This window comes from Erpetoichthys calabaricus, chromosome 3 (genome assembly GCF_900747795.2).
Source record: "Erpetoichthys calabaricus chromosome 3, fErpCal1.3, whole genome shotgun sequence".
Classification (NCBI taxonomy): domain Eukaryota; kingdom Metazoa; phylum Chordata; class Cladistia; order Polypteriformes; family Polypteridae; genus Erpetoichthys; species Erpetoichthys calabaricus.
Window position 1 is genome coordinate 263,308,293 of NC_041396.2, and position 15,500 is coordinate 263,323,792.

The following is a 15,500-nucleotide window of genomic DNA, read 5'->3' on the forward strand; positions in this document are numbered from 1 at the left end:
ACTCAAATACACACACAAGTGTGATCTGCACAAAGGTCACATGTACACAAAAGGGAGGGAAGATCTTTCACAGGAGAAGCATGGCGTGTCCGCTTCATGTGCCTTTCCTTTTCCTCCTACTCCTTTAGATGTCTAACATTTCATGACAGTTAGGGTCCTCTTCTGACACACTGCTTCTCATACAGTGAAACCGAAGCCACCTATATTTGTTATTTTGCGTTCTTGCACAAAGACTTATCCTGGAAATACTGACCTTATGTTTCTATGTGGCAATCAGAACCACAGGTGTGGGGAACAGAAAAAATGTATATTTAGTTATGTACTAGCATTTCACAATATACCAGTATGTAAAATGTACAAAAACACCCCATTTTTAAGACAACACAGTACCAGAATTTATTTAATTTTGGTACTTGAAGTAAATGGTAATTTTCAAGCACTCAAATGTTTATTAACGTGATCGGAACTCCAAAGCGGACCACCCACACTTTGATTGTTAAAATGAAAATATGTATTACATCTAGTTTGAAGGGATCCCCCTCTACTCCCCAGATCTTCAAGGTATACATATATATAGGCAATTTCTTCCCCAGGATGCAAGAGGCAGCCCCCCTGGATTGCATGGTGGCCACGGAGCTTGGAAGCTCTACCCTGTGGGGCGCCTGAATAGTTCCAGAGCCATGGACTGCAGCACTTACACCACACCAGGAAGTGCTGCCAGAATAGGTACCAGGTACACCTAGAGTGCATCCGGGTGCCCATACAGCACTTCTGCCACACCAGGAAGTGCTGCAGGAAGGTCATAAGGGAGCACCTGGAGCACATCCGGGTGCATTATTAAAGGGGCCGCCTCACTCCATTTGGGGGCCACAGTCGCAAGGCAGAGGACAGAGCTTGTGAGGAGAGGAGTGGAGGCAGAAGAAGAAGGTGAGAAGTTGAAAGAAAAGTATGTATATGTATACTGTCACACACGTGTGCATGGGAGGCAGCTAAAGGGCTTGAGTAAGGGCAGTTCCGAGGCATGCCGGGATGTAGCAGAGTGCACTGACTCTTTTTCTCCCTTTCCTGTAGACCATTCACAGGAGATTCCACCTGACTCTCTTGACGTCACTTCCGGGACCGAGCCTATGGAAGGAAACCTTTCTGGCTCCGGCCCCTGTGATGTCACGTCCGGGCTCGAAGCAATGGCTGAAGAACATGAGCCAGATCCCTATGATCTCACTTCCTGTCTTCCCCTTTAAAAGCCTGCACCTTTTCCCTATTTCCTCAGTTCTGTTTGGACTCGGTTTTGTGCACATCAGTGCCATGTTATTTTGAGAAAGCAACTTTGCAGCCAGGAAACCAAATTATATGGGTGGCTGCCCCAAACCTTTATATGACTCTATCTCGAGTTTGTGACAATATACTGTATTATATACACACTAGGGGGCTCCGCCCCCTGCTCGCTTCGCTCGCCAACCCCTTGCGTTGGGGCATGATAAAGAGTGAGATGTATGAATTAGATATAGAATAGTGTGCAGGTTTGGATGATGCCTATATAAATACAAAATAGAGTGTTTGGCATAGAGTAATGTTTTATTGGAATATTTCTCTGTATACAACATTAGTAGTAAAGATGGTGTCTTGTCTTTGAATGAGTCTTCCTTGGCATGGATCATTTTTAACTTTAAGTTTAATGTGAGATGAACGTCGAACACATGAGAAGGCAACATAAAGATGTCCATGTCCAAAAACGGGTTCAGAGAGGCAGATCCCAACTTTGTCCATGGTTTGTCCTTGTGATTTGTTGATGGTCATGGCAAATGCAGGTTTAATGAGGAACTGTCGGTGTTTCAATGTAAAAGGTAATTCCAGGTCAGAACTCATAAGGTCAATTCCAAGAATGAGAACAGTATTGTTAGCATGTGAATCTGAAAGAACTGTTGCTTGAATAACATCGTGTGTTATGGTGTTGACGACTAACCGTGTGCCATTGCATAAACCCTGTTTAGTGTTAAGGTTTCCTAATAGCATGATTATTGTTCCGTTTTTAAGGGTAAGGTTGTGTTGTGGTCATCCGTCCGGGTTAATAGTGTTCAAATATTCTAAGGGGAAATTCAGATGTTCATTGTCGTCATCAGAGTCAACTTTGTCAGAGCTTAGAAAGAGCCGTGTCTCTCCAGGAAGTAATGAAATGATCTGTTTAATAATGTGATTAACATTAATATTTTTTGGACATAATATAGTGCGTTGTGTTAGCCACATATGCGAAAGCAGTAAGGGCCATTGCCTTTTGGTGTCCTGTTATGTTCTCCGGTAGATGGAAAAGCAAATGAACTATTGTAGGATCTAATGCAGTTCATAAAGTTTTTACTTTCAGGCACATCCTTAGTTAGAAGCTTCTGTAGATATTCAGGATATGAATGTAAAGGAGGCTTTCTAATCTGCCCCTTTTGACAACAACGTGTAAATTCATTATTTGTATTGCCAGTTGTTTCTTCTGTGAAGTTAAGTGAATGACAATGATTGCAAATGATTCATTAATCCCAATGAATTTTCCTCAATAGTGGACTCATTATTGAAAGCGTTGTCAGCCAACTGGCGTAAGCGTTTAGCAGACGTCTGGCGTTGATGTCTGCGACGGGCATGTTTTGCTTGTGTCGTTTGAGTGCCGCGTTGTTGCATGTCCATTATTTGTGACGCGCTATTTTTGATTTTTAATTGATTCGCCTCCGCTTTGCGCAAAGTCCGTTTCACTCTACGTCGTGCATTGTTTGTATCGTGCGTTGTCCGGTTTTGTATGTCGGTCAGTTGAGCTTTCTGCTTTTTGAGTCCCGCTTGCTTGTTTTCTGGCCGGTCATATGCGCGTTGCTTTGCTCCCTTTTTTGTATGTCTGAGTCGCGAGCTCTTTCTTTTGAAATCGTGCTTGTTTCGATGCAGCACTTTGAGATGTATGCGCCGCCGTGTATTGTTTTGGTTTCATTCGTGTTCGTATGTTTTGTCCCGTTATCCGATCCGAATCGTTTTGTACCCGTGACCGTGTATGCATGACTTGTTTGTTCCTCAGCGTGCGAAGTATGGATAAGTATTAAGGAGGATCGCACTCACTGTTAATATGGAGCCTTTTCTCCAGTTGAACGGTTAATAGTGCTTTATTTTAATGAGATCCACCTATGCTGCCTAGTGTGAAGGTTTTGAGATGACGTATGTTTAATATGGACGTTTCCTTTAGATATGTGGCTTTGGGTGTCACTTCTTATTGATTTGGGGGGGGGGGGGGGTGGGTGAGGATTGTTGTTGCGCGCGCGTCTTTTTTCGTTGTGTGTTCCAGGGGCTTGTTGAATACCCCTCTTTGTGTGTGTCCCCTCCGTTGCTTGTAGGGTTTGTGGGGTGGTTTTGTGTTCTTTTTTTTTGTGTTCCAGGGGCTTGTTAAATCCCCCTCTTGGTGTGTATCCCGTCCGGTGCCTGTAGGGGGGGGAGCCTTGCCGTTGTGCGCGAGCGTCTTCTTTTTTTTTGTGTGCTAGTTTCGTGTGCAATGGGTTTCGTGCGGTGCCTGCCTTTGACTACATTTTTCTTTGCCTTTTCCCTTTTTCTGTGCCTGCGGCGTCTCATTTCTTTGTCCTCTTGTTTCTTTGCTCACTCCTTTTTTCTGTGGTCTTGTCCGCCTCTCGTGGCCCCTCATCCGCCTCTCGCGGCCCTTTCTTGCGCCTGCGCAGTACGTCTTTTTGCAGCCACGGCCCATGGCCGGATGTGCCTGTGTCCATCATCCGGTTTAGCATTCTCGGTTAGTAATATGGATAATATACAGTATATACTGTATATATATATATATATATATATATATATATATATATATATATATATATATATATATATATATACAGTGGTGTGAAAAACTATTTGCCCCCTTCCTGATTTCTTATTCTTTTGCATGTTTGTCACACAAAATGTTTCTGATCATCAAACACATTTAACCATTAGTCAAATATAACACAAGTAAACGCAAAATGCAGTTTGTAAATGGTGGTTTTTATTATTTAGGGAGAAAAAAAAATCCAAACCTACATGGCCCTGTGTGAAAAAGTAATTGCCCCCTGAACCTAATAACTGGTTGGGCCACCCTTAGCAGCAATAACTGCAATCAAGCGTTTGCGATAACTTGCAATGAGTCTTTTACAGCGCTCTGGAGGAATTTTGGCCCACTCATCTTTGCAAAATTGTTGTAATTCAGCTTTATTTGAGGGTTTTCTAGCATGAACCGCCTTTTTAAGGTCATGCCATAGCATCTCAATTGGATTCAGGTCAGGACTTTGACTAGGCCACTCCAAAGTCTTCATTTTGTTTTTCTTCAGCCATTCAGAGGTGGATTTGCTGGTGTGTTTTGGGTCATTGTCCTGTTGCAGCACCCAAGATTGCTTCAGCTTGAGTTGACGAACAGATGGCCGGACATTCTCCTTCAGGATTTTTTGGTAGACAGTAGAATTCATGGTTCCATCTATCACAGCAAGCCTTCCAGGTCCTGAAGCAGCAAAACAACCCCAGACCATCACACTACCACCACCATATTTTACTGTTGGTATGATGTTCTTTTTCTGAAATGCTGTGTTCCTTTTACACCAGATGTAACGGGACATTTGCCTTCCAAAAAGTTCAACTTTTGACTCATCAGTCCACAAGGTATTTTCCCAAAAGTCTTGGCAATCATTGAGATGTTTCTTAGCAAAATTGAGACGAGCCCTAATGTTCTTTTTGCTTAACAGTGGTTTGCGTCTTGGAAATCTGCCATGCAGGCCGTTTTTGCCCAGTCTCTTTCTTATGGTGGAGTCGTGAACACTGACCTTAATTGAGGCAAGTGAGGCCTGCAGTTCTTTAGACGTTGTCCTGGGGTCTTTTGTGACCTCTCGGATGAGTCGTCTCTGCGCTCTTGGGGTAATTTTGGTCGGCCGGCCACTCCTGGGAAGGTTCACCACTGTTCCGTGTTTTTGCCATTTGTGGATAATGGCTCTCACTGTGGTTCGCTGGAGTCCCAAAGCTTTAGAAATGGCTTTATAACCTTTACCAGACTGATAGATCTCAATTACTTCTGTTCTCATTTGTTCCTGAATTTCTTTGGATCTTGGCATGATGTCTAGCTTTTGAGGTGCTTTTGGTCTACTTCTCTGTGTCAGGCAGCTCCTATTTAAGTGATTTCTTGATTGAAACAGGTGTGGCAGTAATCAGGCCTGGGGGTGGCTACGGAAATTGAACTCAGGTGTGATACACCACAGTTAGGTTATTTTTTAACAAGGGGGCAATTACTTTTTCACACAGGGCCATGTAGGTTTGGATTTTTTTTCTCCCTAAATAATAAACACCATCATTTAAAAACTGCATTTTGTGTTTACTTGTGTTATATTTGACTAATGGTTAAATGTGTTTGATGATCAGAAACATTTTGTGTGACAAACATGCAAAAGAATAAGAAATCAGGAAGGGGGCAAATAGTTTTTCACACCACTGTATACATACAGTATATAGTACACCACAGACTGGAAGAAGCAAGAAAATCCCACTCTTTTTAATGATCTGAGCTGCACAGCACATGATTGTGAAGCAGATCGGCGCAGCACCTGTGTTTAAAAGCTGGGGAAATGAAGCAGCGGTGAGATGGGGAAGTTATCTATCATTTGCTTTAGAACTGTTTTGGTACTGAGGTTCTGGCCGGTATCAATACCAAAGTCAAAATTTAAGTATCAATCCAACACTATTATGTATGCTACTAAAAACAACTACTCACATTATAAATGATGGTAATGCTAAATAAACTATTCCAGGAGTGACAAACTCAATTTTATTGACTAAATATAAAAATAACAGCTTATATACCTAATTAGCTGTGCTACCCATCTATGATGGGATGAAATCTAAGTAATCAATGTAGACCTCAGAGTTAACATTTGCAGTGGGCCTGAATTTGGAATGGGATTCATAAAAGCAGTGCTAATGTTTGTGATGCACCTTCTCTTGGAACGATAAATGTAATGCATTTTACTACTTAAAATGTTTGTGATGCATCATTTTTTGGAATGATAGCGACATAGCAACCGGATGGACAAACGCAGACACACAGACACTTATCCTTTTATTAATGTGGCTGGGGGCCGGAATACTTCTACAAACAACTACAACCACATTTTTTTTACGAGCAAGATACTCCAGTACCTCTCTGTTCATCAAAACATTCTTTTCTTGAATACCATAATGGGATTAGGATAGTGATCAGCAACCATGGAACCAAAATCAGCATTGAGAGAAATAAATTACATTAGTGCATAAATTCGAGTGGGAACGGAAGTCTGGACACAGGTGACAATTTGTAGCTAAGGCAAAGTACGTCTGTTTACACATGCTTTAACATGCCTTGTCATCAGATAGCACTTAAAAACATTAAAAAACTAGGGTTAAATATGCTGTTGATGGATCAACAGACCACATTTGGAGATGGCTAGAAACGGATAGCAATCGCTTTTAATAGGAGTGGAAATGGAGTTGCATTTTCTATAAACATACTTCAATCAACTCAGCAGAAAAGACAAAAGAATCATGTACAGCTGTGGTAGAAGTCAGGTTAAGTAGCAGAATGTGGATCAATCCTGACACTTCAGCAGCTTTAAGAAGTGAGTGGAGTGGCAGCAACAGTATGTGTGAAGTCTAGCTAACTACTCCTTCATGATACTGTCAAATCTTTGCCATCTTGGTAAAAATAAAATTCTTTAAGGCAATTGCATGTCACCTTCTTTTCTTTTTCCCTTCTTGGGTCATTACTTACAACCAGTGTCTATTCTAACTACAGGTTAGTTGCTGTTGTGCTGTGCAGATAAACGCGTGCACACAGTGGAGAGGGACCGAAATGCAAGGTGTAAATGTAAATCATATACAGATGAAATCCATGTAAGATTAAAAGGGGTCTAATGGTCATTGAGGGACATATGCTACATGTTTTGAATACAGACCAAGTTAGCTGCTTTATAAAGTTTCAAGGGCCTGAATTGGCCTGCAAGCCTCAGGTATGGCAGTCCTGAACTATTTTAATATGCATACACTACTGTGTTTAGTTTTAGGGTTTTACCCATTCCCTATGAATTGTTTTCAAGGTAATTGTGACACCCCAGGCAAGAAGTTGTTCTTTCACACTGAAACACAATCAGTCCTCCTCTTTAATCAACAAAAGGATTGTCTGATGTACTGCAAAACAATGAACACAGTCTGTCCACCCTACATCCAATGGCTGTCCACTTAAGTTTATGGACTCATCTGACCAACACACTAGAAAATCTATTCTACACTTTTACCTACAGCATGCCCTATAGAGCTGCACTCTACCGTAAAGCTCCTCTTACCTCAGGATTCCTTTGCTTTCAAATGTTTGGCATAAAAGGCCACACCCACCCGGGCCGCATGCTAGTTCTTAAATGACAGTACAAGGACTATGGGCGGGTCTACACCGCAAGTGGCCAGATGCTGCTCAATTGGCCAAACAGGAAATCTAGTACACATGTGGCTGCTCATCATCATGCTGTCTTAGGCAGTATCAGAGGAAACAGGATAAATCTGCAAGCATCCTAAGTGTAAAGTTAACAATTAAGACCTCCATTTTGTTTAATCTTTATTTGAAACCCATTGTCTCCATTTAGCCACTGTAGTAAAAAAAAAAGCTTGTTGCTTTATAGTAGTAAAAAAAAAAGCTTGTTGTTTTATAATAGACATGACTAGAGAGACAAAGCAAGAGGCAGAAATAGAAAGAAGCATTTAAAGGCAAAGCTAAAAACAACATAGCATAAACCCATTCACTGTTGAATTATCGGTTTGAGCTCTCAGGTGTACCATGTTTCAGGGTGCTGCCCAACACCCATACTACCAACAATCTTTTCACACAACTACTAAATGTTAATGACTCTGAAGGAATTCATAAAAATAAGTCTGTAAACAAAACCAGAGCAAATTTCTGCTGTACCTGAAGAGGGCACCGCTTCCTGGCTAGATTATTTGCTTTAACATCTTTCACATGGCTGCCTGGACAGCTGCTGTCTTCAGTTGCTGTTTAGCATAATGGCCTGGTCTGGACCACGACGTCACAGGAAGCTTCAGAGGCCCCAAGCGACAGGCTGGAAAAGAAAGGATTAATTTCACTTTGTATTCAGGCCCACTGGCACTGTTTCTAGCCTTGACTGATTTGGCACACATGCCCACTCCTGCTTGCAACAGAGCAAACTGCCTGTGAAAACTGGACCTATGCCCAGAATGGGGCTGGATGCAGGTGGGCCCAAAGCATTAACCTCTGTTCTTAATAGCCAAACAACCAGCTTTACCTTGGTTGCTGCGCCAACCTTAGATACCAGCTGTCAACTCATGCCATGACAATGACACTTTCATGCTAGCTAACTCTCTGTTAGCTTTGTTAAAATGTAAAAATATAAAAATATAAAAAAATATAAGAAGTCAAGCAAAACTACAAAACTAGCAGAGGATCGCCTCCTTGAATATACAGAAATATAAGATAATGACAGCAACAACATCCAGGTAGAGGTTTAGATATCAGATCTTTAAAATGTTATGCTAAGCAAGGATGCCCACACATCCTGAATTAGTAAAAAAAATTAGCTTTCCAATTATACTATACGGATGGCATCTTAGCAGTGTAGTCAAAACTACACACTTCTGGGCAAACTACAAATTCCAGCTTGGTACATGTCTGTCTGGAGTTAACACATTCTTCCTGTGTCGATGTGAGTTTTCTCTTGGTTCTTTAATTTCCTTCCACACCATTAAATTGTGCTGCTTAAGTTGTATGGCAAATCTAACTTGGTCCTATAAACGTGAAAGTGCCAGATAATCCCATCCAGAAATGATAGGCTCTGCAGCCCCATAACTCTGCATTGAACTGATTGTGTCCCAACAATAATCACACCAGCTCTCTAACACAGCAATAAGACAACACTAACAGTGAGGCCAGCCTACACATAAATTTGTCTCAGCCTTAGGCATATGAAGCAGTGCTAATGACACCATAGCGCTAATGATACCCAACAACGGCCAAGCAACTGGAACTGTAAACAGTGGCAACAATATTCCATTGTCAGCCATAATCAAGGCAGTACTAATGCCAATTTTTACCCAAAGCTGGCCCAGCATTGTCTCTTCACAACCAACAAAATCCAGCCAATCCAATCACTTACTGAATTCAATTTTTAGGAAATTGGGATCCAAAGTCATACCACAGATTGGATTCCAGTCAGTCCAGAGACTGGCTTCAGCTCTCAAACATTAATATAAGACAATGATGCCAAATACAGCCTCACACTAGAAAAACATCAGATGTACCATGCCAATGCCAGCCTAGCTTAAATGCAAGGTGGCCTAAAAGCGCTGCTTCAGACAACACCAATGAAACTTCATTTTCTGGCCCAGCACCAGCTCTGGAAACACCAAGAAATAATGCCAACTATCTATTTTAATACAGGCTGCATGTCCCTGAGGCAATGATGCCAATTATATAGCAGCATGTGCCCAGCTTCAACTCTAGAGATCACAATATTAAAACTACAGCAATAAATATCCAGCATGACTTGAAATGCCAAGCAATGACGCCCAAGCAAGATCAGCATCACCTACCTACTGTGATCTGAAGAAATTATGTCAACAGTTGCCCATGGTTGGCCTCGGATCCTGGCATCAGTGACCACCGGAAGTAGGTCTAAAACCAGCTGCACTGACATACCATCATACAATGGTGACAAAAACACCTCAACCCTGTCCAAGTGTTGATATCACTAGAGCCCAAAAGTGACCCAACAAAATGCCGTTTAAACAAGAAATTAAACAATTTTAACATGACCTCAAAAATGGCCCTAAAGCAGATGCTATAATAGATTTGGAATCAATAAGTCCAACACGAGCCCAATTATCTGCCTGCATCAGCTCATTTGATACCATGCCAGGTTAACTCATCCCAGCGTCAGCACCACATTCCTCCTCTGGCATAATGTCATCAAGCTGATTTTACACACCGTGCACCACGACTACCAGGCTCAGCCTCCCCCCCAATTTATACTGGAATGAGTACAGTCAGAATGATGAATTGGCGAATTCCACAATAAATGGATATGGATGACACTGCTTCCCTCAGACTTGGATGCCTCACACCAGCTGGACACCAGCTAACAAATGCATGGCACGTGCACTTAGCTGTGAAATCTGAAAACTGGGAGACTCCATTTATTGCATGTAGGCATTAACAGCTGGGCCAAATGGAAACTGTTCAGAAAAGGACTTTGGGAATTTTGATTCAGTAAACTTGAATGACATCAGCTAAAACAGCATCAGGAATTGTGGCATAGTGGATAAGACACAGGCCCTTAAGGCACATTTACACTGGTTCAATGCTGATTGTGTTATCCTGCTTGTGCTCCAAAAAACTGTAATGAACTTGTAAAGTGCTTTGGCATGTTGTTCATATATATATGTTTATGCCATATAAAATTAAGATTGATTGTTTATATAACTGGAAACAACTCCTGTCTTCTGTAAATGCTATTTCTACAACATTAAGCTGGCATAGTACAGGTCTGGTGATCCCAGGGGAACAAAACACAGCACTGCACACCTGTTACTACAGCTGCTGGTTCTGTGACCCTTTGAGGGGTAGATGGCAGTTTTTTCTGTTAGCTTATGCGGTTTGGGAACAGACCCAGGTTTAAACCACCACATCTGCACTATGACAGAGAGGGTTTGTGTGTGTATACGAATGGGTAGGACCGTGAGTGTATAAAAGAGAAACAGAGAAACTTGGGCACTTAGAGTGGCCTAGTGGCTAAGGTGTTGGACTATAAAACCACAAGTCATTTCGTACAATGACCACTCGAGACTCACTGTACTGAATGATCTCAACTGAGTCACTTCACCTGTCTGTGCTTAAACTGTAACAAATGCATTTAAACAATTGCACCTTAAGTGTATGGCTTTCACTACCTGGTTAAATGAATGTAGGATGGCAGGAAGTTGGAGTGCAAAGAAATCACCCATGCAGAACATATGGAAGGGTACCTGTCCATCACAAGGTGACCCCATGTGTACTCACTTATGTAGCCAACACAGAGTCACAATTTAACAGAAAAAACTTGGTTTTGGGTGGAGACACACAGAGGAATATCCATACAGAGAAAAGGCAAGCATGCATCTGGTCCAGAATTCAAGACCAGCATTCTAGAGTTGGAGAACCACTGTGCTAATCTTTGTGTCTCTGTGTTCTTTACAGAAAGGGCATTACATAAAATAAACATAACTTTGATTGTTGGTATGTAAAAAGAGTCAATAAGAAACATTCATGGAGTCGGGGCAATGGGTGTAAAATTGTATGATGAACATTCATGAACTGGTTGGATGTATGACAATCAAAGCACAAATTAAAGGAAACTGTGGGTTTAGCCGATGTGTATGTTAAACAGTGTATGAAATAACATTCAATGGGGGTGTTTGTACCTAAAAATGTGTGCTCCAAGAGTTAATGGGAGACATTTGTGTGGTTATGGATGTACCCTTAGATTAGATTATTAATTCCGAAGGGAAATTTAAATACATACTGCAACAAAAACAGAATATGAAGATATAAAATCAAAGTACAATGTAAGACAATAGAATAAAAACATATAATACAAACATATCGTGTTAAAATCCCTGCAGTAGATCTGAGTCTAAGCTATCTTGCTGTAGCTTCTGGCTAGAGTGAAAAGAAGGAATGTTGGCAGGAAGTGTTGCACTTCCAATTTGCAGCAGAAAAAAAAGACTTCCAGAAGTGATTCTTTTTACACTATAAGCACACCCTAGTACTCCAAATGTTCTTTACAATCATAGTTTTTAGATTCATACCTGGTGGCATGGATCGTGGACTATCTTAAAGACAGACCTCAGTATGTGCGTCTCGGGAACTGCACGTCTGACTTGTGGTCAGCAACACAGGAGCACCAAAGGGGACTGTACTTTCTCTGGTCCTGTTCAGCCTATATACATCGGACTTCCAATACAACTCGGAGTCCTGCCACGTGCAAAAGTTTGCTGACGACACTGCTATCATGGGCTGCATCAGGAGTGGGCAGGAGGAGGAGTATAGGGACCTAATCAAGGACTTTGTTAAATGGTGCGACTCAAACCACCTACACCTGAACACCAGCAAAACCAAGGACCTGGTGGTGGATTTAAGGAGGCCCAGACCCCTCATGGACCACGAGATCATCAGAGGTGACTGTGTGCAGAGGGTGCAGACCTATAAATACCTGGGAGTGCAGCTGGATGATAAATTAGACTGGACTGCCAATACTGATAAGAAAGGACAGAGCCGGTTATACTTCCTTAGAAGGCTGGCGTCCTTCAACATCTGCAATAAGATGCTGCAGATGTTCTATCAGACGGTTGTGGCGAGCGCCCTCTTCTACGCGGTGGTGTGCTGGGGAGGCAGCATTAAGAAGAAGAACGCCTCACGCCTGGACAAACTGTGAGGAAGTCAAGCTCTACTGTTGGCATGGAGCTGGACAGCTTGACATCTGTGGCAGAGCGACGGGCGCTCGGCAGGCTCCTATCAATTATGGAGAATCCACTGCATCCACTAAACAGTGTCATCTCCAGACAGAAGAGCAGCTTCAGCGACAAACTGTCCTGCTTCACTGACAGACTGAGAAGATCGTTCCTCCCCCAAACTATGCGACTCTTCAGTTCCACCCGGGGGGATAAACGTTAACATTATACAAAGTTATTGTCTGTTTTTACCTGCATTGTTATCAATCTTTAATTTAATATTGTTTTTTGTATCAGTATGTTGCGCTGGAGTATGTGAATTTCCCCTTGGGATTAATAAAGTATCTATCTATCTATCTATCTATCTATCTATCTATCTATCTATCTATCTATCTATCTATCTATCTATCTATCTATCTATCTATCTATCTAGTTCCTCTATTAGAACATATCTATCTATCTATCTATCTATCTATCTATCTATCTATCTATCTATCTATCTATCTATCTATCTATCTATCTATCTATCTATCTATCTATCTATCTATCTATCTAGTTCCTCTATTAGAACATATCTATCTATCTATCTATCTATCTATCTATCTATCTATCTATCTATCTATCTATCTATCTATCTATCTATCTATCTATCTAGTTCCTCTATTAGAACATATCTATCTATCTATCTATCTATCTATCTATCTATCTATCTATCTATCTATCTATCTATCTATCTATCTATCTATCTATCTATCTATCTATCTATCTAGTTCCTCTATTAGAACATAAGAAATATGACCATTTCAGAGGAAACCATTCAGTCCATCAAGCTCATTTGGTTAGCTAATACTGTAGCTAAGTTGTCCCAATATCTCATTCTGACTCATATGACTCTGTAGTTTCTTCCACATTCCCATAACTCTTTGATTAAAGAAGTGCTTCATGTCTTTATTGTTAAATGCACTTCCCTTTAATTTCCCATGGTTTCTTCGCATTTTATTATTGAAACACATCCAACGCACATATCAGAAAGAATGTCACAACGTCATTAGTGAATAAAAGAAAATGAAAGTATAAGATGAATACAAACACAGGGAAAATTAATGGGTATACTTTTAAGGTATGCACAGTCATAACTAAAGGAACCATACCCTGTATTGGAGTACAATGGAACAAAGTCTGCCCCTTAACAACTAACAGAAAATGCCCTGTAGGGATGTAACAGAAGTCCATCCTAATACAGTAGTAGACTGAAATAAAGCTAGCTCTAGGAGCATACAATGGAAGTGGAAGCCTACTTTCATTGATGGCAAGGAAAAGGTCCCCTATGGCAATTGCAATTAAAAAAGACCCTCCCATTTTTGACTAAAGGAAAAACATTCCTATAGGTATATAATGGAAGAGTAGTAAATTTTATTAAAGACTGAAGGAAAACATTTCCTACAAGTATGTAACACTAGAGAAGAAGATTTTGCTTCCTGAAGACTTCTGTGTGTATCTTATGGATTTTGGCCTGCTGATCTCAAAAACCTCCATTACATTTTTCTATAAAGTACTGTTTTATTGCTGTCTTGAGATGGTATACACCTTAAAAGGCACTATATAAAATAAAAATTGATTATTTGTTAAAAAAACTGCTACAATGTGGACACCACCACAGCACTCTCTACTACTCCTGAACCAAGTAACATATTCCTTCAAGTTCATGGTATAAGGTTATGCTGAAATTGGTCTCCTGACACATCGTATTTCATTTCACCCAGCACTGATTGTCACTTAACTTCAAGAAGGATTGGTCTCTCAAACTGTCTTCATGCCCCACCGCAGCCATCGTTCTCCACTGGCGCCATTACTGCACTCTTGAGACTTCTTTCCAAAGGCCAGCAGCTGAGCTGAAAGTACGCTGTGAGAGGCATGCAATTTAAAACCTCTCCCGTGCGAGCCTTGAAGAAGCCCATTCAGACGTCTCTATAGCTGCGTCCTTGAAGCCTTTATCGTGACAGAGGAGACTTTAGTAACATAATCTAGCATTTCAGAGCTGACGCTCAGGGACCTCACCTCTTGCTGTGAGTGCTTTGTGAACGGCAATTCGATAGCCAAGATAAGCGTCCCCCCCTCCATTAGGCCTTGATTTGCCATTCACAGAGAACGCCCCGGATTCGGAACGGACAGCCTCATATTGTCTGGCAGGCACATCTAATTCGGCACAAGAACAGAGAGCCCCAGAATGACCTGATTATAGACAAGCTCCACTCGACGGAGCTCACAAAGGGTTGGCGCCTCCAACAGCCGCCTATGTCATTGAGAGGCGCCCAAGCCAACCACAGCACCTGCTGTTACGTAAAAACATCACAGGTGGAGGAGGTAGATGCGTTTGAATGAGCAACACCACCACCGCTTCACCTGCTACCACAGTGACAATCAGGTCATCAAGATTCAAGCTATTTAATGTAATGGAGTCAGTCTGGGTGTCAAACTGAAGAAGAAGTAATTCTGCCTGCGTTTACTTGGGAAAAGAGATGCATGAGTAACAAAATCAGTTGACTTTTTATTTATATAGCTGATTTTTCCCTAGAAATTATGAGCACTATGTATAAACTCAAATGTAACAATATATGCATGTATCACATTCAACAATAGTAAATGCTTGTCAGCTCAGTGTTTGGCACTGCTACTCTGTGGCTTCAGAATCCTAGGTTCATAGCTCTCTGTATCTGCAGGTATTTTCTCCAGGTACTCCAGGATTTCTCCCACATCCTCAAAGATGTTTGTTTGCGACTCCCAGTTGGCCTCACAGGCGTGTGCAATGGACTGGCGGCCCATCAAGAGTCGTTAGCAGCTTTGGGTCCAGTGCTGACAGGCTTTCACCCATGCCTTCCAGCGAGTTTGAAAATGAATGCATATGTGTATGAAAAAATTTGTAACTGTGAAAGAAAAACAAGAAATTTGTCTTGTGAGTTTGACGAAGATAAGAA

The 15,500-nt window shown here is 41.4% G+C and overlaps 1 protein-coding gene across 2 annotated transcripts in view; it reads right to left on the reverse strand.

The window, feature by feature from the left end:
• Positions 1 to 15,500, reverse strand: part of kdm6ba (lysine (K)-specific demethylase 6B, a) — a 487,454-nt gene that overhangs the window by 305,101 nt on the left and 166,853 nt on the right. The window contains exon 4 of one of the 2 annotated variants that reach the window (XM_051924043.1): positions 7,973 to 8,123. The exons of the other annotated variant lie outside the window; for it this stretch is intronic. The gene's annotated coding sequence lies outside the window, so the exon portion shown is untranslated. The remainder of the gene's footprint in view (positions 1 to 7,972; positions 8,124 to 15,500) is intronic. 2 annotated transcript variants of the gene reach the window in all.